The sequence below is a fragment of the Gossypium hirsutum genome, chromosome D05, assembly GCF_007990345.1.
Source record: "Gossypium hirsutum isolate 1008001.06 chromosome D05, Gossypium_hirsutum_v2.1, whole genome shotgun sequence".
NCBI classification, from domain to species: domain Eukaryota; kingdom Viridiplantae; phylum Streptophyta; class Magnoliopsida; order Malvales; family Malvaceae; genus Gossypium; species Gossypium hirsutum.
This window is the reverse complement of record NC_053441.1, coordinates 46,208,215-46,224,298: the sequence shown is the minus strand read 5'-3', so window position 1 is coordinate 46,224,298 and position 16,084 is coordinate 46,208,215. Positions and strand designations below refer to the sequence as shown.

The 16,084-nt window shown below is 29.4% G+C and overlaps 1 long non-coding RNA gene across 1 annotated transcript; it reads right to left on the bottom strand.

Annotated features, from left to right (window-relative positions):
- Window positions 1–873: 873 nt before the first annotated feature.
- On the bottom strand, window positions 874–2,523 carry LOC121217341 (uncharacterized). Its single transcript, XR_005913422.1, has 2 exons — window positions 2,308–2,523; window positions 874–1,099 (listed from the first exon to the last, which is right to left on the bottom strand). It is a non-coding gene; the product is annotated as an uncharacterized lncRNA (long non-coding RNA).
- Between the last annotated feature and the right edge of the window lie 13,561 nt (window positions 2,524–16,084).

The window sequence follows — 16,084 nt, the reverse complement described above, 5'->3', positions numbered from 1 at the left end:
ACCTGAGTAATAGGATGCTACAAGAAAATAAAAAACCATTACATGCAATTCATATAAATACCATTCACATACATTGCAAATATAATAAATTTGAAGTCTAGATGGACTTAATTGTGAAATTTAAGCATGAAATAGGATTAAATCGAAAAATTTGGAAATTTTAAAGTTGGTGTCAATATTTAATTACTGCGTATCAATATTGTATCGATATTAAATCAAGATTCTATTTGTCTTGCAAAAACATTGTTATCGATACTTATTTAGTTATAGATACCATTTTGACATTCTGTTTGTTTTGAAACTATCTATATAGTCAAATATCGATACCAAATGCCAAAATATCGATACTTAAGCTCAGGAACGATAAAAACCATTCTTTGAAATACCTATTTCATGCCCAAATCACCTAATATACAAATGGTACCTCTTAGATACAATTATAGACATGGAAATCATCAACTAAGGACATACGCATTCATATCCAACATAATCACATACTTACCATTTCATAACTATCCAAAATTATAAACTAGGTTACGTGATCATCTTCCATGTTAAACCAATTCAATATTATCAAACATGCCAAAAATATCACTTTAACAATCATCCTAAGTGCCTAACTAATATGTCACAATTGACACATCAATCAGCAATTTAAAACCACCTAAAAGACCACATACATACCAATCCAATAAACCTTTCATAGCACTTTCACTATCATCTAATCAAGCATCAAATAACCATTCAAACCATCTCATGTTTTAAGCACTCAAACTTACCAAATCATTTCAAGCAAACCTAAATTTAAAAATCATCTTTATACCCCCTATTACTTGGCACATCATCTAAACACCATCAAGGCAAGCAAATATATAAGTCAAACTACTCATCAAAATGTCATTTTCCTGTCCATTTCCTTCACACATATATTTATATATACATAGTCTTCAAAATGCCACAAAAATCATAATATAAAACATAAAATGCCCAAATGACACCTTCGGTACATGCCATGATCAAAATTTAAAATGTCGCCAATGATTGAGTCTGGGATTGCCGCTGGATGTTGAGTTGACGAATGAAACATAAAGTACCTAACCTGCACGAAAACAAAACCGTTCACTAAGTATTACTCAGGGGTATTTCTATAACCAAACATTAAAATATAACATAAGTCATTTAATATTTTTAATTTAAAACAAGTGATGATATGCTATTAATATGTCCAATTCACACATTCTTTGTTCACAAATTTCATGCTTTGCTAACATTAAAACATGACAATTCCATCTCATATGTCAATTGAGAAATTCATTTCATATGGTAGCACATTCCAACTCAATTTCAAATTTCATAATCCCATACGCATAATGTATCAAGGTCTCAACTCAGTTCACAATTGCATATTACATTCCACACTTCACTTTCATTTCTTTCCATTTGCCATTTCAATATCAAACATTTCATCTCATATGGATTTTTCCTATCACAAGAAATTTTGAGGACTTTCACAATATCATGATTTCAATTATAAAACTTTAATTTTTATCTTTTAACTACCTATTAACAAGACTCGAACTCGGACGGATACACGGATCCAACCAACACACCAGTTTGGTACCTAATGCCTCATCGGATAAATCCGAAGCAAATAGTTGTGCCCAGGACTATCAATATATTTGACACCCAGTGTCTCATTGGTGAAACCAAAGCAAATTGACACCCAGTTCCTCATCAACTCATGGTCGACGTATCCCTGAACTTTTCCTATCTTATGGCATACCAACTATATCTGACTCTACCCGAATAGTTAATAGGGTATTTTTTACTCAATTCATTATCATTTAATATCTCAATTTACAACAATTTTTATCATGAATTCATTTATTCAAACATATGGTAGCATCGATTATCTCAACATATATTCAATTTCATATTTATATGAACATTCACATATTTCACGTATATTCGATTTAGTTCTCATGATCATCAATCAATTCAAATCAGTCCAAATAATCTCAATTGAACAAAGAGCCTCACCTTATATTCTTACCATATATATAAAAAAATCAATATGCAACAATTACAAGTTAGTTTCAATTATAGAAACACAAACCGTAAACTTCGAGATATTCATCGATGACTTTGTCTTTTCCTTTCTTTTTCGAGGAATTCGGGTCGACGTTAGCCATAGATCAAAATAAAAATATAAAATTATCACTACACAACCATTTTCACATTCAATTGCTATTTTATACAACTTTTATCAAAATAAACTATTAACTTCTATTAAAATAAACAACTTACCTATTTTCTCCAAACCAAATTCCCTCTTGTTCTTCCATGACAAAATTAATAAAATGCCTTGCTTAGACCTCCTCTCCTTTCCACGGCAAGGACCCTTTTGTAAGGGAGAGGAATTTTTATGAAAACTCTAAATTTTGCATGAAAAGGACTAAATTAGATAAGATGAAAACCTTCTTTTTCTTTCCTCCTTCCATTCCCATTCGGCCAAGGGCGTTGTTCTTTCCCTCCTTTTTCTTTTTCACCCCACGTTTGGGTTTTTATAGAGAAGAGAATGAACTCTCTTCTATCTTCTAGTTGTTTCTTTAATTTAATATCTTTTTCTATTTTATTTGTTCATTTTATTATTTAATAAATTAAATCAATGGTTAGTATTCAATCATTGAAACTTTTATTTAAGGACTATTATTTTTAATCTTTCTTCCTTCTCCAAAAAGATGACTCAAAGTATATATACATTTTTTTAGCTTGAATTGCGGTTCAACCTTCATTAATGTAGAAAGAAAACTATTCTTTTTATTTTCTTTTAATCCATTAATTTCACCAACCAATCAAATTGCACTAAATTTTACTCCTAATTACCTCTCATGTTGTCCAAGTATATCCAAATATATTAATCAAATATATAATGTAATGATTATGTCTCATAAAAATCAACTAACTATTGGAAAATTTGTCAATTCGGTTTGTTTATAAAATAGTAAAATTGTACTTTAGTTCCTAAACTTTTCTATTTTATTTAATTTAGTCCACACCATTATTTTCTATTTTTTCTTATAAATATTTTATTTATATTTATTTATGCCGCGTTAAAAATGTATTTATTTATGATTCCACCTTTTTTTCTTACGACCTATTTTCACTTTTAGTCCTCTAACTTTCACTAAATTCTAAATTACTTTATTTACTTTCTTCTTTTCTTTTTTTTCTTTTTGCCAAACCAAGTTTAAATGCACTCAATCCATTTTCTTGATAAATTTATCATGTACGTTATTGGAACAATACATGGGTAATACTAGAGCATACATAAGCTCATATAAGGCCAAAAAAATGTTGTATTTGGTAATTACGAAATGAATTGACTATGATTGTAGGAATTATGTTTAATTTGAGTATTAATTGTGTATTCATGAAGTATTCCATGTTTATTTGAAATAATCGATGTGAATTGAAAGCGTATTGTTCTAGTTATGACTGTAGCATTTCGTAGCTTAGGTTCGACGATCGGACCAGGTAAGGTTATTACAAAGGAAATTAGTGAAGAAAACAGTAATAAATAAACATGTTCCTTGTATAAGATCAACCCTTCATGCACTGACCATAATCACACAATTCTCCTTTCTCAATTCATTCACGCAATTGTTGTAAATCTGTAGTATTTTGAATTTCTAACTGAATCATATCAAACAATAACACATGAGGTTGACTAACTGCACATACTAGCCCCTCAGTTTCGTCACAATGAGAAAGTGCATCGAAAACCTTGTTTAGGCTTATTACCTTATACTCAAGTTAAAAATCAAATCCCTATAATTTTCGAAATCAGTGTTGTTGTAGTGATGTCATGAGTCTCTATTAAAGTATGTACTTAAGGCTATAGTGATTAATATGTTGCCCTGCTTTAGCCAACCTAACCAATTCTTGCTCAAATTGTTAGATCTAGTGCCTTGAGTGTAGTATATTCGTTTTTAAACTTGTATTGTTTTAAGAAATTGAATAATAAAAAAAATTCATGGATTACATTAATATACATTTTATGATTGACACACACAGCCTGGCCACACGGTCGTGTGTCTTGTTAATTGTAGTGCAGGTTTCACACGATCTGGCACACGGCCTACGACACGGCCGTGTGACCCAAGTCAGTGAGTTACTCGGGTTGAGACATGGCCCTGTGTCCCAACTTCAAAAGCCACATGGCCCTGGGGCATATCACACGGCCCGACCACACGGCCGTGTGACCCCTGTTTCTAAAATTTTAGAAATTTTCTCCAAACCCTTTTCAATTATTTTAAATTAGTCCTTGTTTATTTTTTGATTATTTTTAAGGTCCCGTAAACTCATATTAAGGACTGTAAGAGTAGTTTTACGCTAATTTTAAATGAAATGACAAACCTAAATTGGGTTAAGTAGGTCATTCTACTAATATCATCGAAGGTAGTAGTTGAAGTATAGTTGAATACTTTGATGCTAATAATTGGAATGATCTTGTTATGTATCCAACTTTTAGCTTTTAAGAGGGGATAAATAGTGATAAGAGTGAAAATAGTGGAAGACCAAGTTTAGCATTGCATAGCATATCTCATCATTCGATTGGTTAAGATAATAATATGGGAACATTAAATTAGCATGTTCTGCTCTTTGTATAATATGATGTTAATAGTCAGCTTGCACCTTTGCTTATGTTGTAATTAAATGTTCCGATTGGTTGGTAATGCCATTGACCCTAATCCAAATACGGAGGCGGGTTAAGGGTTTTACAGACCCCCTTTTTATCGAGATTTAATTTGTTTAGTTGCCTAACTATGTTTCATTATTTGTATTGATAAGTTTCCTGTTCAAAAAAAAAGTGAAAAAATAAAAAGAAATAAAATTAAAATTAAAAAAATATATATTTGAATTGAGCTTGAATAGTTAGTTTCATATTCTTTTCAAAAGCTCATTTTCATTTTCTTTATTTTCTTGTTCATGTAAATTCTTTTAATTCAACATTCAATTTTTTCTAGTTTGGTAAATTATCAACTCGATTCTCAATTATAACCAACTCTTCTAACCTTTTCCATACCCTTAACCTAAGCCCCATTACAACCTTGTAAAGACGTCTTGATTGGTGTGTCATATCATTTTATAGTAGTGGAGATTTGATTTTCAAGTAAGCATATGGTAAAGACATTTCTTGTTCGACTGTTGAGTCATATTACTTGAACCTTAAACATTTTGAGTGCTTTAAGTGAATCTTTAGTGAGGATGTTATTTCTTGTTGAGTTTGAATTTCAACTAATTATTGAGATAGGGGAATGCCTAATGATTTTTAAATCTTAAAATTCTCTGCTTGGATTGCTTGTGCTGGTTAGTGTCATTTTAGTGTGAATTTCCAATGCATGATCATCTGTAAATTATCCTAAGACATTAGTGATGGAAATAATAAATTGAGGGAAGTTAACTTGAATGTGAGTTGAGGATTTTGTTTGAGGACAAGCAATGCTTAAGTGTGGGGATATTTGATAAGTGTTAAAAGTAACAAGTTTTAATCTAATTCTTAATGCATTTTAGGCGATTATTCAATGTTAATTATGATTTTTATGCTCTTAATCCTTTAAATTCATGTTTTGACACTTAATAGAACATTTGGGAGAAAAAGGAGCAAAAAACTAAAAAATCGAAGCAAGCTATAAGAGCCACACAGGCTGACCCCTTTCACACGACCGTGTGACCCACAAGGGCTACCACACGACCATATGGTTGGTTGTGTCGATTTCGTGAATTTGCACCCTAAACTGCGAGAAATTGCATTTTTTAGGAGATATGAGGAAGCCGTCATAGAATATTCAAGAAAACAACTCGAAAAACACCATTGAAGCCGATTCTGAAGCAGATTTTCATCAAGATTGAAGATTCCCGGTTGATTTCTTAGGAGATTATCATGAGTTTCTTTATTTCTTTTGGTTATACTGTGTCTTGGATGTTTTTATTTTTAAGCATGACTAATTTTTTAAAACCAAGGGGAGATGAACCCTATGATGGATCCTGTCATTTGATTTTTATTTTACACAATAAATACTTAGATCTTGTTCTCAATTATGTGTGTTTAATTCTTGGTTTGATATTTCTAGATTATGGATCCATGTTTGATGTGCTTAAATTAGAGGAGGAATAAACCTTGTTTAAGAGTAGATCTTGTGTAATTGAGTGAAGTTGCATGCAATCCTAGAACTAGGAAAATATAAATCTATCAGATTAGAGTCAAATCTAATAGGGGAATCCATACATCGAGTTAATGTGATAATACGGGTTTTAATTTGAAAGAAATTTCATTAATCAACCTAGAGTCAATTGCTCTTACTCTCGAAAGAGATATTAGCATAATTTAAGGATTTTTACGGATCAAGATAGTAATTGAAGAAACTGCGTAATTTAGATTGATAATGACATATGAAATCTAGGTGAATTCTTTCCTGGGTATTGTTTCTCTTCTTGGTTGTTAATCAATTATTTTCTTGAATTATTCTTTGATATATTCATTAGTTAATTATTTTAGTTAATTTTAGTTTTAATCAACCACTCGAATTTATCGGTTAAATAATAGAAAGATGGTAATTACTAGAAATTTTAGTCTTCATGGGAACGATATCTTTGATCACCGTAACTATACTATTAATTCATAAGTACACTTACCTTAGTCAAATTTTTAGTTGGTTTCATGGACATAAACCATACTTGTAGACGATACTTGTAGACTATACTTGCGAGCCTTTATATGCAGAATCATAATCACAGATTCAGATAAGTCTAGTGGACCGCCTTATCTTGCATGTGCCCATAGCCATGAGACTTCCTTACATACATGAGGCTTTAAGCCTTAGACTCTGAAGAGTCTCATACTTGAACGAACTGACGTAAGGTTATCACATACGTGTGTGCATATATCTCCGTACAATATAATCAAAACTCTGCAAAACCAAAAATCATGCTTATAGATTCTTTGTACAATCCACCCACACCTCTGCAAAACCAATATCATGTGGCACATAGAGTACAACATGACATTTCTTCATCTTTCATCTGCCATTACATCCTTTCATACTCCGCATACCATTCATTTTCACGACTAACATGTAATAAGCAATCAACTAAACATATTGTTAATAACACAACACAAATCATACCAAACATATAATCTATCGGACCATATCAATGATGACCTATTCAGTAATTATTTTACTAGTAAGAGTTCATCAAAACAACAGATTTATACTTACAACTAGACATGCATCAGTAGATCAACACTTTACATGCTTCGGCAGTACAAAAAACATTCCACAACAACACCATATTGATATACATAAAACATTGAGGATTTGAGTTTAGAAACTCGCTAGCGAAATACCTAAAAGTTGATACCAACTATATCTGCTTAATGTTTCCCTTATTGTTGAGCCTCCTCTTTCTCGGTTAGCTAAGCATAACAACCATATTAGAATCAAAACAAAGGTATACATATATAAGAAAATCATAATTCATTTTCATGCAGAGAAACTTTAAAGGTTAATTGTGAATTTAATCATCACAAGACAAATTCAATGAATTAAATTGAAATCCTCAAATTTTCCTCCCTTTTCCTCAATCAAAAAATACATATGAGTTATAAAGATTATAAGTTTACTAAATTCTCAATTTCATAAGCTAATACGTTAGTTTCTCCCCCCATGAACATCACTCCTTAATTTTTCTCTCTTACAAAATAAACCAAAGAAGAAGATAGAAGAAAGAAAATGCATGCAGATGAAAGAGTGCTCTAAAGAGGATGACATCTATCTCCTATATAACCTTGTTGCACTCGATCACCAAAACCAATTCATCAGCATCAAAATTAATGTCTCTCGTCATAATATTGCCCACTAAAGAAAATACCCAATTATAAAGTAACGAGACTAATAGTTTAAATCTAACCAATTACCAAATCAGTTAGCAAGATTCACATAATTACACTAAGACCCTCATAAATAGAAAGTTTTATACGTAGATACCCAGAATTACTGTTGTACTTATCCTTTAACATTTTTAGGTGTGACAAAAAAAATTATTTTGACATTGTTTTGCTATAAAGCAGATTATAAAAGCACAAAGAACACTCAGAACACCCAAGAAACTGATACCAAATGATAGGGATGCATACAGAACAGGATCACAAGTTTTTCCAAATCGTAGATTTGGCCTAGGGCTTTAAACGAATGGAGGAAACTTGGAGTTTGTCACAACCTGAAATGCAAACTAACCAAGTTAGATCAAATTAAATAAAATGACAGCAAATAAAACTTAATGAATAAGATAAAAATTGAAGAAAATTGAATCAAATTCGGGTTCTTGAGGGAGAGTCCAATTCGGTTATGGAGGGACTTGTTCTTGATGGAATTCGACTAAATAAAGCTAACAATTAAGAGAACACAGCTGGTTAGAAGAGATTTGTGAAATTTAGTGCTAAAATCAAATGAATATAATGAAAAAAGAAGAAGAAAATTTAGATTCAGCCAACCAAGAACATTAAAAAACTGATCAATTGATTATGTGTTGATCCATTCCTGAAGGAAAGAAAAGCTATCAAATGGAGATCTAAACAAAATAAACAAAATAAATTAGTAAATGAATAAAATTGAATGGATAGAAAAAATAAAGTGAAAGAAAGAGAGGGGCGACTGAAATAAAGTCCAATAATGATGAAATTAGGGTTTTTTTAGTAAAAACAATCGTACTTAAGCTCCAAAGAGGTTTCCAACCAGATCTGAAATTAAGACAACAAAATAGATTGTTAGAATGATTAATTAAGCCAAAAGCACACTATTTTGTGCAAGATGAATTTGACACAAGAAAAGAAAGAACTCCTATTTTTGGATTTTTTTATGAGAGAAGATGGTAGAATGCCCTTCTTGATTGAAACAAGACCTAGAATTAAGTAAAATTAAAGATTAGATTCAAAATAACAAGAATAGAGCAGAAAAACAAAGAAAAGAAAAGAAAAGAGATGGAAAAGTTGAAGATGGCGTGTGGAAAGTCCTAATGAGTCTTGCAAACAAGATGAATTCACAATCCCCTTCAAGCAACTCTAATCTCTCCACCAAGAAAGAATTCTTGGCAAGAAAAAGCTTGAAAATGATTCCCACAATCTAAAAGATTGTTAAAACTTTTTCTAAAAGAAAACTCAAGAGAAATTCTTGAAGAGAAAAACTCAAAGAAATTGTTATTAACTCAAAAGATAATGAATAATTGAATTAATGGCAGGGGGCAACACATTCTATATATAGCCACCCAAACCCTAACTAACCTCCTAACCCTAATAGGTTATGAAGAGTATTACTGCCAACTAAGCATGACAACTCATCAAAGAACTAACTTATTATTTAAAATCTAAAAATAAATTTAAGTGTTGAATTGATGAGAAATTCATCCAAAGGTCTAAATGGGCTCATTGGGCTAAATTTTTACATGTTGGTCCACTTATTAAATAAAATTGGATAGAAAAATTAAGATGTTTACAAATTGGGCCACTTACACAATTTGGCTTGATATTCAACTAAGTTCTTCTCCAAACTTTATTTTGGGCTTTTGGACATCCCAATGAGTCAATTTTCAAAAACTTGGACTTATGATATAGTCGCTCTAGAAACGGGCTCGTTCAAGCTCGTTACTATAAGTCATTATGCACAGACTTCAATAATTGGTTTCTTGGACTAAAAATTTCAAGATTTCAAATTTTGATTTTCTTTTTTCCTCTTATGTGCTTCTAAGGCTTTCATCACGAAGTCTTGGATAGTCTCGTTCTGTCTTGACTTGATTTGCTTCACTTTCAACCTCGTAATTAGGTCTCACGGTAGAGTAAGACCAACAAGTCCGTGGGCCTAAATTTAGGCCTTGAGTCTTGCATCAAATTGTTAATTAAAAATTGTAAAAATCATAAAAACTTTATTTTGGGCTTTTGGACATCCCAATGAGTCAATTTTCAAAAACTTGGACTTATTATATGGTCGCTCTAGAAATGGGCTCGTTCAAGCTCGTTACTATAAGTCATCATGCACAGACTTCAATAATTGGTTTCTTGGACTAAAAATTTCAAGATTTCAAATTTTGATTTTCTTTTTTCCTCTTATGTGCTTCTAAGGCTTTCATCACGAAGTCTTGGATAGTCTTGTTTTGTCTTGACTTGATTTGCTTCACTTTCAACCTCGTAATTAGGTCTTATGGTAGAGTAAGACCAACAAGTCCGTGGGCCTGAATTTAGGCCTTGAGTCTTGCATCAAATTGTTAATTAAAAATTGTAAAAATTGTAAAAATCATAAAAATTATAAAATTATTTTTTTGGCGTTATACATTTTAAAATTTTTAATTAACAATTTCTTTACAAATTTTTAAGAATTTTTACAAAGTATTTGGTTACATAGTTGGGTTTCCAATACGACTTTGAGTATTTAGTTACAATTTTGTGTTTTTTCACTAGAATAGTTATAGATTTTTGTAATTGTTATAAAATATTGTTATGTGAAAAATTTTGAAATAATTATTTGAAATATTTTACATATAAAAATAACAAATGATATTTGATATAATTATTTGATTTTATAATATTAGATTTTACCATACCCATAATGTTGGTGAAAAACAATGATATTTGACATATAAAAAATATATATAAGGAAAAATATATAATAAAAATTAGTTGAAATTTTTAAAAAATTATACATTTTAACATAATGATATATATAAAAAGTTTACATTTTCATTATATAATTACATATTTATTATTTTATTTATGTAAATAAAGGAGTTATTAATTAAAAACATGAATTAAAAATAAAACAATTTTTTTATTAATTAATTTTTTAAAAAGAAAAGAAAAAAAAAGGCTTGAAACATGAAAAAAAAAACAAATCATTGTTAAAGGGAAATGAACCTAGGTTACAAGGATGAGAACACCAACATCTAACCACCAAGCCAAACTACTTTCTTTATAAACTCTCTTCAAAATTGTGTTTTATTGTAACACATAACAAAATATCCCCTAAATAACAATATATCTCACAAATAACAATATTCTCTAACAACTACCAAAACCATCAACTACATACTTAAATTCCTAATTATAAAAAATTATGTAACCAAATACTCAAAGTCCTATTGAAAACCCAAGTTTGTAAAATTTCTTAAAATATTGTGAATTAAAAATTTTAAAAATCATTAAAAATATAAAAATTTTGGAAATATAAAATTTTTAATTTTTAATTAACAAATTTTTAAAAAGTTTTAAGAATTTTTAGAAAGTTTGTTTTCATTAGGAATTTAAGTAAATAGTTTATGGTTTTGGTAGTTGTTAGAAAATATTGTTATTTAGGAGATATTTTGTTATGTGTCATATAAAGAGATTTTGAACTGATGACATGACACGTTGACCCTGTCGGGGAACAAATGCCACGTCATTGGTTCACAATCTATTTATATGACACATAACAAAATATCCCCTGAATAATAAAATATCTCACTAAATAAAAATATTCTCTAACAACTATCAAATTCATCAACTATTTACTAACACAATTTTCTAACCAAATACCTATTGAAAACTCAACTTTGTAAAAATTCTTTAAAAAATTGTAAAATTTATAATGCCAAAAAAAATAATTTTATAAATTTTTTTATGATTTTATAAAATTTCTATTTATATAACAACATTTTGTATGAATAACAAAATCCATAATATTTACCAATAAATCTATTTATATAACAATATCTCTATTGGTCCCCACACACAAAGTTATAGGAAAATATGGACATTACATATATAATAAGGGTAATTATATGTTATTATTTACTATCATAATAGGTTAGCCCAAATTAAAAGTGATCTAATTTGGTTAAGGTTTATTAGGCTTTAATTATTAAATAAAGTATCGGTCAAATATATGTGGGTACTCTAATAACTAATTTCTAATTAATGATGGGCTAATTAGAAATTAAGGTTAATGTGCAAAAGTTATATATTAGGTTATTGTCTCCAAATTACACATAGAATAACTTTTATAATATCCCATCTTTAGAAAAGAGAGTAACATTCTCTAGATTACTGATGTGCTAATTTGGAATATTAAAATCGCAATATCAGTAAATTTCAAGAAATCGATGAATTCAGGTATGCTTTCGCATCTAGTTTTATTTTTGATTTATTCTTAATGATTTGACATGACAAATCCTGGTTTATGGTTTGTTAAGTTTTATATTAGATATTATTTTACAGTTCTAGCAAGTGATATTAGAGTCTCTTCGTGTTGAATCATTGAGAACGAATTGATTTTTTATTATTTTTAGATTGATTCTTTTTTGAAATTTTATGAATTTGATATTTTAATTTTCGATTATATATATTGATGTTTGAGATTAGTTTTTTTTTTTAGGTTTTGATTATTATATTAAAACTTTGGGGTTTATGAATATCGATTGAAATATTTGATTCTTATTGGTTTGGTATAACGCAATCCACAAGAATTATTTTGGCTAAATTGAAGTTTATCTATGGGAATCTTTGTGCGATTGAAAACCATTCATTCTTAGGCCTAAATCAATGTATACTTCAGATGTATTAATTGATTTGGTGATTAAGATTTTTTCCCCCTCATATAATACTCTGGTATAGTTGAGTAGAATATTTTGATGCAAGGAAAATTATGGATTAAATTATGTGTTTTTAATATTTATTATGCTTTTATATTTGGTTTTGGACTTAGAAGCAGAATGCGATTAGCAATTCTGATTTTCTTTTTGGTAATACTTTTTTGGTTCATCAAGTATTATTTATTTTTTTATTATTTCTTAAAGTTTGCATAATGATACCTTTACGGTAGAATTTTGGAATACGCATGCTTTTTATTTTTTTTATTTTTGTGACTTTCACTTTAGTGATTTTAATTTTTGGTAAAAGGATATTGGTAGCACAGAATTTTATTTTTATGATAAATATTTAAAGAATTTGATTTAAGTTTGGTTCTATAATATTAGGTTTTGGCATTTTATGGCTCCAAATATTTGGTTAAATTATAATGATATGGTTTATTGTATGAATTACGGGATATGCCAACTATTATGATTTTGTTTTTTTGAGATTTATTGGCTTGAAAATATTTTTCAAGTATTCATGTAAATCTCTGTTTAATCGTAAATATAATTTTGGATTTACATGGTATATGCTGGGTAAGTTTTTCTATTTGGTTTTGAATACATGTATATGCGTGAATTGCTTTGGTGTTTTGTCTAAATCAAAATTATGAATACATGTGCTCGTTAATTATTTGGCTTTGATTACTACATTATTTTTTGTTTAGCTTTGATATATATGGTTTTGAAAAAAGAAACAATTAAAGATTAAGGTTTTGTTTTTTTATTGCACTATTTAGACAACATTATTTTGGGTTATTTTGGAAATTATAAAGCAATAAAAAAGTTTTGACCTTTGATTGCTATGGAAAATTTAGTTTTGAATATTAGTATATTTATACATATTTTAAAATAACTTAATTGAAATAATAAGTTGTCAAAGTGACCTCTGATATTGAAATTATTTTGTTTTAAAATATAAAAGGAAGGCCAATAATATTACATGTGCAATTGTGGTAATAAACAATGTGACAATTATTCAGTTTTACATGTGAGTAATAAATCAGCCCAAAGGAAGATTTATTTTTTGACATGTTCTTATTGTCAATGTTTGATTACTACACCAAAATATCACTTACAAGTTAATATTCTGTCCAAAGATGAAATATTAATGCAGTGTCCGATATCTTGAGATAGGGTTTATCTTTATTCAAAAAGTATTTTGGTTTAAATTTGAAGTCTTATGTGAGGTTGTTTTTTGATTTATTCAACTATTATTACATCTTTGAGCATCATTGTATGTTGTTTTGGGATAAATATATGTATATATATACTATTATTTTTTAATTTGATTGAAAGGTGAAACTAAGAGAAATATTTTGAAACAAATAAATTCAGATTTTGACTTTGAGATTTAATTAAGAATGTCTAATATTTTAAATTGATTAGTTGAAAAAAAAATGCCACCAAAGTGACCTCTTTTGCGTAGATTAGTTTATTTAAAATATCAAGATGGTTATATGTTTTTGTGATTCATGCATTTATTAATTGACCCAAAGGTAAGTTAATATTTGGCAGAATTTCGACAACATCTGTGGTGATAAATGTGTGACAATTATAAAGTACTTTATGTGAACAATATGTTAGTTCAAAAATTAATTCATTGTTTGACATAATTAATTATCAATATTTGATTGCTACAACAAGAGTACAACTTACTATTAATATACTACTGTCGAAAGACTTGATATCAATGTTGTGTTTGGTATCTTGAGATGAGATTACCCATTATTCTGAATTTATTGTTTACTTATGAATATTGATGTGATCTTCTTTTTATTTATTTATTGTTCTATATTCAACTAGTTCATCTTCTGTTGCCACAATATTTGCTAATATAAATTCTATACCATGCTTAATGGGACTAATTTCAATGAGTGGAAAAGACACTTACTTATAGTGCTTGGCTATATGGACATAAACCTTGCACTAAGGGAAGAACAACCCGCACCTCTCACTGCGGAAAGCACCCTTTATGTTAAGAAGAGATTTTGAGATGTAGGATCATTCAAATCGCATGAGTCTAATGATCATGAAGCACAACATTTTAGAAGCCTTTAGGAGAACAAAATATGAAAAGATTACTCAGGCCAAGTGTTTCCTTGATAAAATTGAGAAAACGTTTTGCTAAAAACAATAAGGTTGAAATGACTTCACTTCTGACATCTTTGGTGTCTTTGAAGTATAAGGGTCAAGGGAACATGAGATGTTTCATGTTGCCTCAAGACTTAAGGCACTTAAGATCGAGCTTTCTAAGGAATTACTTGTTCTTATGGTTTTGGTATCGCTTCCTGCATAGTTTAACAAATTTTAAATTAGTTACATCTATCAATAGGAGAAATGGACTCTAAATGAGTTCATTTCTTATTGTGTGTAAAAGGAAGAAAGTTTGAAATATGATAAGTCTGAAAGTGCTCATTTGGCTAGTGTCTCTAAAGACAACAGCTTACATTCTTAATAGAATACCTAAGAAAGCAGTTGCAAAAACAACTTTTGAGCTTTGGATAGGTCGAAAGTCTAGTCTAAAACACATTCACATTTGGGGATGTCCCGATAAAGCAAGGCCCTATAGGCTACATGAAAAAAATTGGACTTCAAAATATTAAGCAAGTAATTTATTAGTTATTTTGAGCGGTCTAAGGGCTATGAGTTTTATGATCCCTCAATTAGGAATATTTTTTAAACTGGAACTACAACTCTTTTTTAAGGATGTTGAGTTTAGAGGGAGAAATAAGGTTGGCGACATTGCTTTTGAGGAGGAACTGGATCCTAACTCAATTTCTGCTATCACTTTTGATGATGTTCAAGTTCTCATACCTATCATTGATTAAGAAGTGAATCCAGAAACTAAATAAGATAATGTTGAACAACTCCCTATTCAAGATGAGATAATTGTTCTAGAAGAACAAACTCAACAACCTCAAGAATGAATGTCATTAAAAAGGTTCACTAGAGAAAGGTTATAATGGCTTTAGTGGAATATTTTATGTAATACCCCATAACTAGCCTAGATGACAAGGCCAAGCGTAGAGAGTTACAATGAATGACAATCAAAACACACTCTACAAGTTATATTAAAACTCCTTTAAAGTCATATAAAGTTTTAATAAAGATAAACTAATACTTCATGATTATCATCCAACTAACTGAAACAATGAAACGACTAAAATTATTAATAATACTAAATGGTGTAAAATGCATAACCGAGCTCTCCATCGATCGACCCGTTCAAGCCTGTGATTTACCTGATATCTATTCAACAATAATAGAATTAATATATAAAAAAGGAACCAACTATTTACATATTCAATAGTGTATCAGAAAAACTAAGATATCCAAGTGAAGATATTGATTTAGAATCAGGAAA